This window comes from Tachypleus tridentatus, chromosome 4 (genome assembly GCF_004210375.1).
Source record: "Tachypleus tridentatus isolate NWPU-2018 chromosome 4, ASM421037v1, whole genome shotgun sequence".
Taxonomy (NCBI): domain Eukaryota; kingdom Metazoa; phylum Arthropoda; class Merostomata; order Xiphosura; family Limulidae; genus Tachypleus; species Tachypleus tridentatus.
In genome coordinates this window covers 62,085,976-62,098,604 of record NC_134828.1, presented here as the reverse complement: position 1 = coordinate 62,098,604, position 12,629 = coordinate 62,085,976, and the positions used below count along the sequence as shown (strand labels likewise).

General features: G+C 33.3%; 1 long non-coding RNA gene across 1 annotated transcript in view; it reads right to left on the bottom strand.

The window, feature by feature from the left end:
- The window catches only part of LOC143249261 (uncharacterized), a 35,579-nt gene extending 32,678 nt beyond the window's left edge, over positions 1-2,901 (bottom strand). The window contains exon 1 of the long non-coding RNA XR_013027698.1: positions 2,715-2,901. This is a non-coding gene — a long non-coding RNA (uncharacterized LOC143249261). The remainder of the gene's footprint in view (positions 1-2,714) is intronic.
- Between the last annotated feature and the right edge of the window lie 9,728 nt (positions 2,902-12,629).

Below are 12,629 nucleotides of genomic sequence, written 5' to 3'. Positions count from 1 at the left end.
TATTGAGAAAACTGTAGATTTATTTAGGATTTTTTCCCACTTGGATAGAAGTAAATATCTCCTTTTAATTACTTTCGATGATAAATACCCCCGCTAGTACAGCGGTAAGTCTACGGATTTACAACGCTAAAATCAGGGTTCGATTCCCCTCAGTGGGCTCAGCAGATAGCCCGTTGTGGCTTTGCTAAAAAGAAAAACACAAAACACACTCGATGATAAATAGAAATAATCATCGTTTTAAGTGTAAATCACTTCGTTTGTGCTCTAACCGTTTTGCTTCAAACTTGTTAATGCATTTTTTATTTGTTGTTCAACACTACTTAGTATTATTTATCCTAATCAGCACGGAAATCAATTCAGTGCTGCTTTTCCGCTCACTGATACCACGTTTCTAATTTGAAATTTTGTTTATCAGAATTTTAGGATAACCCGCTTGCACGTTCTTACAGTGTACTATAGCCAGTATCTGTGACTTTAAATTACGATGACAAGATGTGAAGAGAGAAAAAGCAAGCAATAAAGAAGTAGGTTGACAGCTTTGTTGGCGGCTTGTGCCCGTGTCACCCGTCCCAACAAAGGCAACCTGGTATCAAAGAAATGGTTGGTACTCTCAATTACACTGTATTATCTACCGAGACTAGGCGGTAAAGCATCAGCCTTGGGCCCCAGCAATCATTAAAAGCATTGACAGGTCAGAATGATGTGTTCATCCCAGCCCGGATCTCGCTGTTACCAGCGCAGGTGGCAAGTAAGGCCGAACTCCACAAGCCATGAGTTACGTGCACGAGATGGAGGGTAGGCTCTTGATAATGGTTCTCCTCAGTAGGTGTTCCATCTGTCAGTGTAAGCTAGGCCTCGAGTTGTTGCTTTTAAAGCATGCGAGTTTCACGATAAAATAACCCTGAATAAACTACGACTGGTACTCTGAGTGTACTGTCATGTCTTCATATTTTCTGCTTTAGAAGTGTCAGAACTAATAAACCTCTTGTAGGTCGGCTTACTTCTGGTTAAGAATTTTTCCTCGAAAGGTTATAACTTTCTTTCTCCTTGTTATGTAATTATGCAAGTGATTGGATCAATTGTATTATTTCCTTTCTTTCCTGTCATCCTGAAAAAATGCCCAGAGAAGGGAACATTAAAACATCTATTCCTATTTTTTGGCACAAGTGATTCCGCCTGAAATCTAATTTTCTGTTAAGGGTATCATTACATTTATAGTAACTTATGCATTTAACAGGCTTTTAGGAATATTACTGAATCTTAAAACATAAATAGCTCTTCCAGTTAGATTGTGCTAAAGATATTCAGTTGATATTCATTTAATGGTTTATTTATTAAATGTAAGTTACAAAGGAAAGGTTTTTGTTTGCAATGTAGGTACTTAGGCTATCCTGAGGTAAAAATCATGAATCAGGGTCGATGAGATACATATATGCTTGAGTTTAGTTTATTATAAAAATGCCATCATATTTAAGATATGACTTATTTCATTAAAATGATTGTAAAAAAAATCTTTTTACAAGTTATTTACCTTTGTTCATGTTTTAAGGACAAAATTTACGAAGATTACTTGAGTTTGTACATGTGAAGATATGCATACAGATGAATTTTTAGTACAACTCATATTCAACGAGGAAGATTAGTATTTTATTGTTTCTGTTTGTTTGTTTTGAATATCTCGCAAAGCTACACGAGGGCAATCTGCACCAGCCGTCTCTAATTTAGCAGTGTAAGACTAGAGGTGAAGCAATTAGTCATCACCACCCGCTGCCAACTCTTGGGCTACTATTTTACCAACTAATAGTAGGATTGGCTGTCACATTATAACGTCCCCACGGCTGAAAGCGCAAGCACGTTGGTGTGACAGGGATTCGAACCTGCAACCCACAGATTGCGAATAAGGGTAACAAAGTTCTTAGTATAATAATAAGTTAGAGATATCTACTATCTGTTGTTATATATAAAATAATTTTATTATCACTGTTTCAATTCCTTTTACTAGATAGAACTATACCTCTCTTCCAAAAACAGATGTTTTATTAGAGCACAACCTGTTTTATGACAGGACTATTCCGATATGGTGAAAACAACACAGTCAATCAAGAGCTTGCTCTTCTTACCCTGCGCTTAACACTGAGAAGTTCTGTGGCTAACGAAAACAATGCTCGTAGATACGCAGAAGAAGAAAAATAAATATACTCATAGTTCTGATTCGACATTAACGTAGATTGGGATAAAGAAAATCCGTTGAATAATGTATTTCACAGAGCTAAACTAAAAGTTGTTCATTGTGATAAACTATGTAGTTAACATGTTGTAAAGACAGTCTGTTGACTGCTTGGAAATTTGTCCAAAACAGAATACAGTTTCAAGTTACTATTAGGTCTGATCCAAGATAATGTGTGTGTGTTTTCTTATAGCAATCCCACATCGAGCTATTTGCTGAGTCCATCGAGGGGAATCGAACCTCAGATTTTAACGTTGTAAATCCCTAGACTTACCGCTGTATCTAAGATAATAAGCCAGTTTCTCATCACAGATTTCACCCAGAAGGAAAAAAATTAAACAAATCATAATGATGTTATTGTTTACATGCATGGAGTAGTTCCTGAGTGAATACCCTTGTTGTAACAGAGAAAGTAGCATATAATCGAACAAACATATAAGAGTAGTTATTCTGGTTATTCTGTTTTGTACAAAATAAATAGACCAACCTTTTTTTTCAGACATTTTTTTCTGTATTTGGTGTAGAGTTATCTCTTGTCATGTGCCAGAAGTTACAGGACGTCCAACTGTCCAGAAATGGTATGAAGCAAGCGGACCTTGTCAGAACGACAGGATACCCCAGTGTAATTTCATCAGACTACAGGAAACTTTGTTCCAGAATAGGCTATTATAAACACAATAAAACTACTGCCCGAGAAGACCGTGTTTTGATCAGATTAACACGTCAAGGTCGAAAGAAGTCTTGCATCACCTTACGACAGGAATGGCAAGAACACTTTTTTTCAGGGTATCTAGACGAACGGTAAATAAAAGATTGAGCAAAGAAGATCATTTTACAAAAAGAATTATCTGTCAACCGATATTAACTCTGCCGAGATGGGGCAAAGGTCATGTCATCGCTTTTGTTGGCTTGCATTCAAACTTTAATTCAATGACTATTTTATTAATTTATGTTTATAAATTTGGTAACTAATTTTAGATTGTAATTTAAGTTTTAGTGTTGTACGTTAGTTAATTTTCAATTTATAAATGTAAATATTTAGAAATATCTAAACATCAATTTTGGTGAGTCAGTGGCAATCTTTAGTCTGCTCAAAATTTCGTATTTTTTTAGACTCAAATACAGCTTAACTACTAAGCCTGGTAAATTATATTGGAATTCTATGGTATCGATACAGTTATTTAAAATATATATTTAAAACCCAAAAAAATTTTCTTTCACATATTCCACGTACAAAATTTTAAAAGGTTTAGCAATCTGCTGCTGGCTGCAAATGATTGCAAAGGTCCTTATAACAAGAAGATATAATTATTTGTCAAGTTTACTTATTTATTATTCTACTTTTAACAAAAGTATGTTTAAGAATTAATTTGTTTATAGTAACAATGTATGTACATTTATAATTCACTATAACTGTAATGTGACTACTTTTACAAAATACTAGTCCACTAAAATACATCAAAGACAGATCACTTTATAAAGGTCAGTCTTACATTTCTGGACATGTTAACATGAGTAACTGCTTCATTGTAACTTTTGTGATATTACCCAGCAATGTCTAAAATGTCAAGTTAATAAATATAAATAAATGTATAATGTTACGACATTTGAGCTATTTAGATTAAACATTTGTGTTTTCCAGTTATAATTTGTAGTTACTGTAGAACGAAAGAAGCATAATCTATATTTATTTCCTAATCTTTATGGTAGTTACGAGATGAGTCAGATCTGCCGAACACGTACAGATATTCTCATTTGATTGAGAAAATAATTTATAAAATATAAATTTAGTTCTTATAATTATCTGAAGGATATTAAAGTTTCACATGTGAAATTTGAAAATTTTATGACGCATAAATGTATTTTTAATCTTAATGTGAAAATTACTTTGCATGTTAGTCAACATTCTGAAAGAAAAATAAATTACGAGAAAATCTTTAATTAAAAAGTTTTAATACTTAATTCAAAAACATTGTGTTTCGTGTACGAAAACCTAGTATTGCTTACTAATAACCTGGAAAATTTAATTAAGATATTTTACATTATCAAAAATCATAGGATAATTACCATTATGGATACTTTCGTAGTTACGAGCTATGTGGATTCCATCCAAACAATAATGAAACGGTTTTAACCACTATTACAGTGTTACTTTGGCAAGATAGCATGCTAACTTAAAGTTAGGACACTGGTGGCATGTAATCTTTTGAGATGAGTTCTGTTTCCGGCTTCTAAAAACTGATGGCAGGATTCGTGTTTGTGTCTGCCTGGAGAACAAATGAGGAAAGACCGTCTTTTTCATAGGAACACACTGGGGGTGATGCAGTACATGTTTCATAATAAAAACTGCTTTTTATCCTCTCAAGGAAACGTCAACGGCGCCTTTTAAGGGTATCACATGGAGACAATACTTCTGCTATATGCTTGGGCAAGGTTTGTGTTCCAAAATGACAATGTCATTGCCTACAGTTCACATATTGTACGCAATTATTTTGAAGGTCTCCAGATTGTAATCCCATCGAGAGCTGTAGAGCAAAATTGAAACAAGCTGGGATATAATCACGATGTATGATATCAATAATCTCATTGAGAACATGACATGTTGCCTTTTGTAGGTTATTAAAATACGAGAAGGATCAATCACATACTAACTCTTTAAAATGAGCTGACTGATATAAGGTTACAGACCGTAAATATATAATAATTTGACGTTAAATTTTGGCAAGGTTTTATTGTGATGGGTGAAATGTTGCGTTACACATCTTTTCAAAAATATCTCATGAATTTGTTTTCTATTCTAATAAAATGCTTGTGATGTCCATAAAACCTGTCTCATTATACAAATTTCACATGTAGATGTTTAATACAACATGAATTTATCACTTTGACAGTGAGAACTATATTGTATTTTATCTTCATAATAAAGATCTTATTTGTTACAAAATATGCAAGCATTTTAGCTAAGACTGTAGCTTAAGCACCTATGATCAAACATTAACAAGATTTATTATTCTGTTTTTCTAATTTAGCAGTGTAAGACTAGAGAGAAGGTAGCTAGTCATCACCACCCACTTCTCGGCTACTATTTTACCAACGAAAAGTGGGATTAACCGTAACATTATAACGATCCAACGGCTGAAAGGGTGAGCATGTTTGGTATGACGGGGATTCGAACCCGCGACCCTCAGAGTATGGATTGAAAGCCTTAACTACCTGGCCATGACGGCCCACTAATTTTAATGATGATGTTCTTTGCGTTAGTTAAGATATCATTGAATTAACAAATATTTCGAGATGCTCTTAACGAAATAGTGCCCATAGGGAAAAAAGAAACAAGTGAATTTTCCCATCAAAAGATGGGCGGAATACTGATACCACAAGATTGGATCATCACCCGTCATGATCTAAAAAGACATTTTGAGAACTCAAGTATATTTAAGCAATAAAATTGTTGAATTGGGTATAGGGAAGGTCCAACAAGAAGTGTCTGAAAACTAAAGTACCAATATTTCTGTAAGTCCGGAAAAATTTAAAACTATGACCAATTTGACGAAACAAGTAATTCTGACGTTTTTACGAGAACACCAAGAATGATTCCAATAAAAGGGTTACTGAAGAAGCTGTGACAATCAACCCATTGAAGTCCATCAGTTTTAATATGTCCAAAGAGAAGTGGTCAAATATAGAAGAAATTAGTGGAGAAAAATGTATTAAATGAGCCTTAACTCATCAATTACCCTGAATAACATTCTAAGTAAGGTGGAATAATTGTTAAAGTTCCAGAAAATAAACTGCACATAGTTTAGAATTATCTTTATTTTTGTTGATTTCTACTTTACATATAATCTTCTGTGTCTACTTTTTAAATGTTTATCTAATTCTGACTTCAAAATGTGTAGATTTCTTATCGTTTTATATTTGACATTTTATGTATCTGTTCTTGATGTTGAAGTATATGGCTGTATATTATTAAACGTATATTTAATTCTGTTTTCTAAATGTGTATACTTCTTATCGTTTTGTATTTGATACTTTCTGTATCTATTCTTGATATTGAAGTATGGTAAACTATTGTGTGTTATTCTGTCTATAAGTTTATCGCTATTCTTGTAGTAAATAACTTTAATTAAATAAATGAAATTATATTTCACAGGTAACATTAGCATTCTGCAATTTTTTTTCAACTGATGTTCACTGTGACTAATTTTGTTTTTGTGGGTATCACTTAATTCTCCTCGCTAAAAATTATATACGTGTTGATTAATATGTTTTTATGAATTATTTAATGCTATTTTTATAATTAATTTCTGTATTATTTACCAGTCTTTCCAATGATTACTTTCACGAATTAGAAACTTTCTTCGTTCTATTTGAATGTATATTACGATATTCATTTTCACCTGGTTATTCACGTGTTTGATAATTATTTTTGGTAGATACGTAATACCACAGAAAAAAAACAGGAAAACAACTGACGTAATAAACAAAAATATAAACTCAAAAACAGATGGCAGACAGTGTTGTTAACATATTTTGATAATTTGGGCCTGAGTCTTTTCTCAGGATATGCCCCACGGTGGCTCAGCGGTAAGTCTGAGGGATTTTAACGCCAAAAATCTGGTTCATGTACCAATGGCCATAAGATCAACTATTTGAAACCAACTATGTAGCTTTGTGCGTATCATCCCCAAAACAAACGAATCTTCAAATTATATTAACATATTATTAAAAATTAAACAATATTGTATTATTATAATAATTGGTTATGGCAAGCATCCCTTATAGTAAAAAATAAATAAACGCTCAGATAACGATGAATGATTGGTTATGGTATTCATGAAAGAGACGCTTTCAAAAAAGGCAAAACACTGTTAGATTAAAATAACAGTTTGAGTAAAATAAAAACATTTTTTAGACAATTGAGGAACACAGTACCAAGAATTAAAATCAAACGCTGTTTATCTTTTTCATGTAATTAACGGTATTTTGGAGCTTAAGACTATAAGTTGTTTTTTTTTTTAAATATTAAGATACTAGTTCGTTGATGTCGTCATGCATTTCATGTTTTATGAATTTCCCACAGACATTTAACAATGTATAACGTGGAACAAAGGTCACGAAACACAGTTCACACAGTTTGATGTAAAACAGTAAACTAAAACAGTAAAATTATTTATGCGAACAAACGGTGACAAGAAGAAAATCCAAGATTAATGAAACATTTATGAACGCTTTAGAAGTTTGTTTTGCATTTCGGGCAAAGCTTCACGAAAGTTATTTACACTAGTAATCCCTAACTTAGCAGTGAAAAACCAGAGGGAAGGCTCTAGTCATAACAACCCACCGCCAACTCTGGGACTACTCTTTTACCAACAATTAGTGAAACTAACCGTCACATTATAACGTCCTCATTAATGAAAGGGTGAGTATTTTTTGCGGGACGAGGATTCACACTTACGACCCTTACTTTACGAGTCGAGTGCCCTAACCACTTGACCATGCCGAGCCATTTAAAAGTCAGTCGACACAAAAGTATCGTAAAGGTTTTGGATATACGAATCTTGGGAGAAAGATCATATTGTCTCTATCCATCTAAAAGTATACAAGCATAAAACCATCTTAAGCAAAACCTTCAAATGTAATTAATGATCACACTCAGCCAGTAAGGCCCCATCTGATATAAAATATACGTAAAAAATGTCACTACTCCTTTACAATTAAAATTTACTTCTCTTGAAACGTTTTCTAAAGAAAACCACGAGATTTACTACTTCAAGTAAAACTCCAGATTAATTTAAATTACATTCTCAGTTTTTTATTGTTATAGAATAATTATTTACAGCCATAAAAATGAGTTTCTTCCACTAACACAAAGCGCTGTTCGCATTTGCTTCACCTTTTAATCTTATAGTAAAAGTGAGACTTCTAAGCTAGTTGAAAACTTCCGACATGTATCAAAGCAAGCAGAGACCAACAGTAAAAACATACTCAAATGTTGGTTATTTCATTTTAACTTTCCATAAATAAATCAATTCCAGTCAACAAATTTTCCAATAAGAAAACACATACCATAAATCATAACGATATCATAATCAAAACAGCAGAGAAAGATGGAGTGACAATTACCTGAAAAACATTTTTACATGTCTTAAACTGACAAATAATTGTTTGACACCCTCTACTGTCATCTTTCATTATAATTACTCACCCTCGAATATATTAATCCTGTAGTTCTCGATCCTGTGTTGATAATCGTTTTATCTAGTGCCTAAAATTCACCAATACACCAATATCGCTTCAACCTTTAGCTGCTCAACTGAAAACATCACACAGTTTAATTAAAGTTTCCTCTTGTGTTCTTCACCAACTTTTCTCTTTTGATTTTCAATCAATTTTACCATGTTATTCACTGCCGACATTACTAGTTTTTCTAATGTAATTCTTCAAGGTAAAGAACATAAAGCTTTTAAGATCTTCCGTGACAAAAAACAGCCCATCTGACAATTGACAGACTTCTGAAAGTTTTCTGACTTTAATTTCAACTACACAATTTACAGATAGACTTGTGATTTTGCTATGGTGACAGAGATGGTTATGTCCTACGCCTTCATTTAGGTGGGGGTACGTTGAGCTCCCAATTTTGTTTGCAAAGCTATTCTTTACAACTCTATGGTACACACACAAACACTCACACATATATTTATACTAATGACATCATAAACACTACCTATAGTAATCAATATTGATTGCATAAGTTCACAATTTAGTTTTCCAGATTTCATCTCTTTTATGGAACTTATTTTGCTTATTTTCAAGTGAATATTTCATTTTTTTATTTCGACACCACCATAAGAAATAGTTGCCATAAGAAATTAATATATATTAATTATAAACCCCATACGTTCAGATTCTTTATTATACTGTGAATCCTGCATATCACCTTAAATCTTCCCTACTTAAAGAGAACTTTTATGTTACAATTTGAACGACAAAGGTCATGAACTTCTACAATTCTACCTTCTGGCGCCAACTGTTCTTAATCTTGAACAGATAGTCTAGAGGTGAGGCATCTAGTCAACAACAACCATTGTCAACTCTTGGAGTACTCTTGTTTGATCAAATATGGTATTCGACCTTCACTCTTATCACGCTTACAGGTCAAAGTGTGGCACACCTTTTCACAACAAAGGGTTAACCTTCTCTACCTTGTAGTCACTCGCGAGAAACCACAACATATATATGGATGAACGAGAGGAACAGCGTTTTCACAAAAGACCACTACATACCGTCTTGGCCAAAATGTTAGCATATTGTAATATATTGATGTTATTGTCTACATGCATGGAGTAGTTATTGAATATGACAAAGAAAGTAGTGCTTGATCAGGCAAACATGTACCAGTTGTTATTCTGATTTGGAAAATTTGTTTTGAACATTTGTTCGTCCAAACACACCTACACATCTGTTTTATAAAAAAGGGTGTGATTTTGGTATAACATGATTTTTGAAGCAGATCAATAATTTGTGCAGACTAATTCTCTCTACTTGTTATACAATCATGTCTTGTTACATGCCAGAAGTTATAGGACGTCAAGTTGCTCGACTGTCCAAAAATGGCCTGAAGCAAATGGATCAAAACAATAGAGTACTTTCAGCGTACTATTTCCAAAATCTTGTAACATTATCTGACTACAGGAAACATTGTTTCAGGAAAGTTCACTGGTAGACACAATAAAACTACTGCTCAAGGTGACCGTCTTTTGATCAGGTTAACATGTCAAGGTCAAAAGAAATCTTGCAACATCTTACGACAAGAATGACACGAACACATCTGTAAACCAATATTAACCAGAATTCGTCATCTTCAAGATGTTATTTGGAAAAGAGAGCATGCCAACATACAGTTATGACACTGGCAACATTTCGTCTTTCAGATGAGTGCTGTTTCCAGCTTGTTAAAGCTGAGGGTAGAATTCGTGTTCGTCATTTGCCTGGAGAACAGATGAGGGAAGAATACTTTCTTTCCAACAAGGAACACATAGGAGGTGGTGCACTACATGTTTAGGCAGCTTTTCATCATTGTGAGAACACTCATATTCATCCTCCAAGGAAACAGTATTTATTCCATTTGCTAAGGAAACGTTGGCAATAACTTTGTGTTCTAAAATAACAGTGCCACTGCTCATAGTGCACATATTGTACAGGATTATTTTAATCAGAAGAACGTTACAAGATTATCAGGACCAATAAAATCTCCAAATTGTAAACCCAACCAACCAAATACTAAATGTTCAATATAAACTCGTATAAAGTTACATATGCTATTTATAATAATTTGATGTTACAATTGGTCATAATATATGTAACTCAGAACGGTTGGTATATACTGATAAAGAGAGAACAACGTTTCGACCTTCCTAGGTCATCTTCAGGTAAGTAAAGAGAGAGTTTGAACGTGACCGTTGATTGGCACATGTATTAGGGACGAGAGTATAAATGAGTACGATATTGTAGGAATGTTGGATGTTAAGTTATTAATTAGTATAGGTATAAAGTTGTTTCTTTATATTGGTTTAATTTTGATTTTAGTTGCTGTATAAGTAGGGCTTCTTTGATTTTGCGTTTGTTTATATTTGTTTCCCCACTTAGTATCTGAATGTTTTCTATTGTTATGTTGTGTTTATTTTATTTCAAGCGTTCATAAACGTGTGAAAGTGTGTTTGTGTGTGTGTGTGTTCTTTGAATCTAGTTTCCATTTTTCTGCTTGTTTCTCCAATATAGAAGTCGCGGCAGTTGTTGCATTGTATTTTATAAATTATGATAGTGTTATGTTTGTCACTGCAGTTTTTACATAGTATGGACTTTAGTTTTGCACCAAATTTTTGAATAAATCTGATGTTTACTGGAATGTTGTGTTTTGTTATAAGTTGTTTTTTTCCAAATATTGGTTCTTTTTCGCTGATTTTGGGAACATATGGTATGCAGTGATATAAGGTTTTGTAGTTTGTTGTATCTTGGGATTTATTGTTGTTTGTTTTCTTTGTTGTTGGTCTAGGTGTGTGCGTATAATTTTTTCCATGGTTTTTTGAGGAAAATGGTTGATGTTGGTGAAGTGTTGTTTTATTTTGTTGGTTTCATCGTTAATTTTATCAGGTGAACATAGTTTTGTGGCTGTGTTTATTTGGTTTCTTAATATGTTCAGTTTTTATTATGTTTCATTTGTTGAGTCCCAGTATGGGTGGTTTTTCTGTGGATTTCTGTTTTGAACTGTGTATCAGTTCTTGTAATTTTGAGGTTAAGAAATGATGTTTGATTGCTTTCTTTCCGTTCACATGTTAAGTTAATGTTGGGATGTATAGAGTTAACTTGATTGAAAAAATTAAGTGTATGCTCTGTAGATGTGAATCGTGTTGCCTATATACCTGTACCAGTTTAGTGATGGTTGTAAAGCTGAATTGATCGCCTGTGATTCAATCTGTGTCATAAAAATGTTAGCTAGAACTGGTGACACGGGATTTTCCACACTTAGGCCATTTATATGTAGGTAGTTTTGGTTACTGAACATAAAGTTAGTTTTAGTGGTAGTGAATTTTTTAAGGGTTGCTAATTGGTTACTGGGGATGTGCATCAATGGATTGGGGTCTTAAATATAAAGTTCTAAATCTATCTTGCAGGCTTTAGATGTTGGGACTTCTGTGAAGAGGGAGATTACATCAAAACTGGCCATTAAGGCTTTATGATTTAGTTGATTAAGGATATATTTAAAGTTAAAAGAGTCTTTGAGAAAGGAGCCGGCTGATGTTACATATTTAAAAAATGTCCACTCTCTATATTTAGCAAGGTTGTAGTTAAATGATTCGTAGGTCAACGCTATGGGTCGTAGTGGACAATCAGGTTTGTGAGGTTTGGGGTGCTGTATAGTTGTGGTGTGCGTAAGTCGGTCTTTCGTAGATAAGAATAAATGTTTTCTGTGATTGTGTTATTTTTTTCATTTGTAATAGTATTTTGTTTAACTGGTTTTCACGTGCTTTTGTTGGACTTGTGTTTAGTAGTTTAAATTTGTTTGTTTCTGACAAGATGTTGTTCATTTTTTGAATGTATTCATTTGTGTTCATTATAACTATAGCATTGCCTTTACCTGCTGTTAGAATTTTGATGTTGTTGTCTTGTTTTAAGTTGCTTATAGAATTAATATCTTTTTGTGAGCTTGCTTTTTAGATTTCTTTTCTGTGAACTTATATTGATGGTTTTGTGTGAAAATTATTTGAAAAAGTTGTTTAAGATACTGTTTTGAGGTGTTTCAGAGAAATAGATGTTTTCAGTTCTACTTGGAAAGATAGGTTGTTGGTTGTCGGTGGAATTGTTCTCAAAGTTGTCTTCTTTCTGGTGGTTGTCTTTTGTT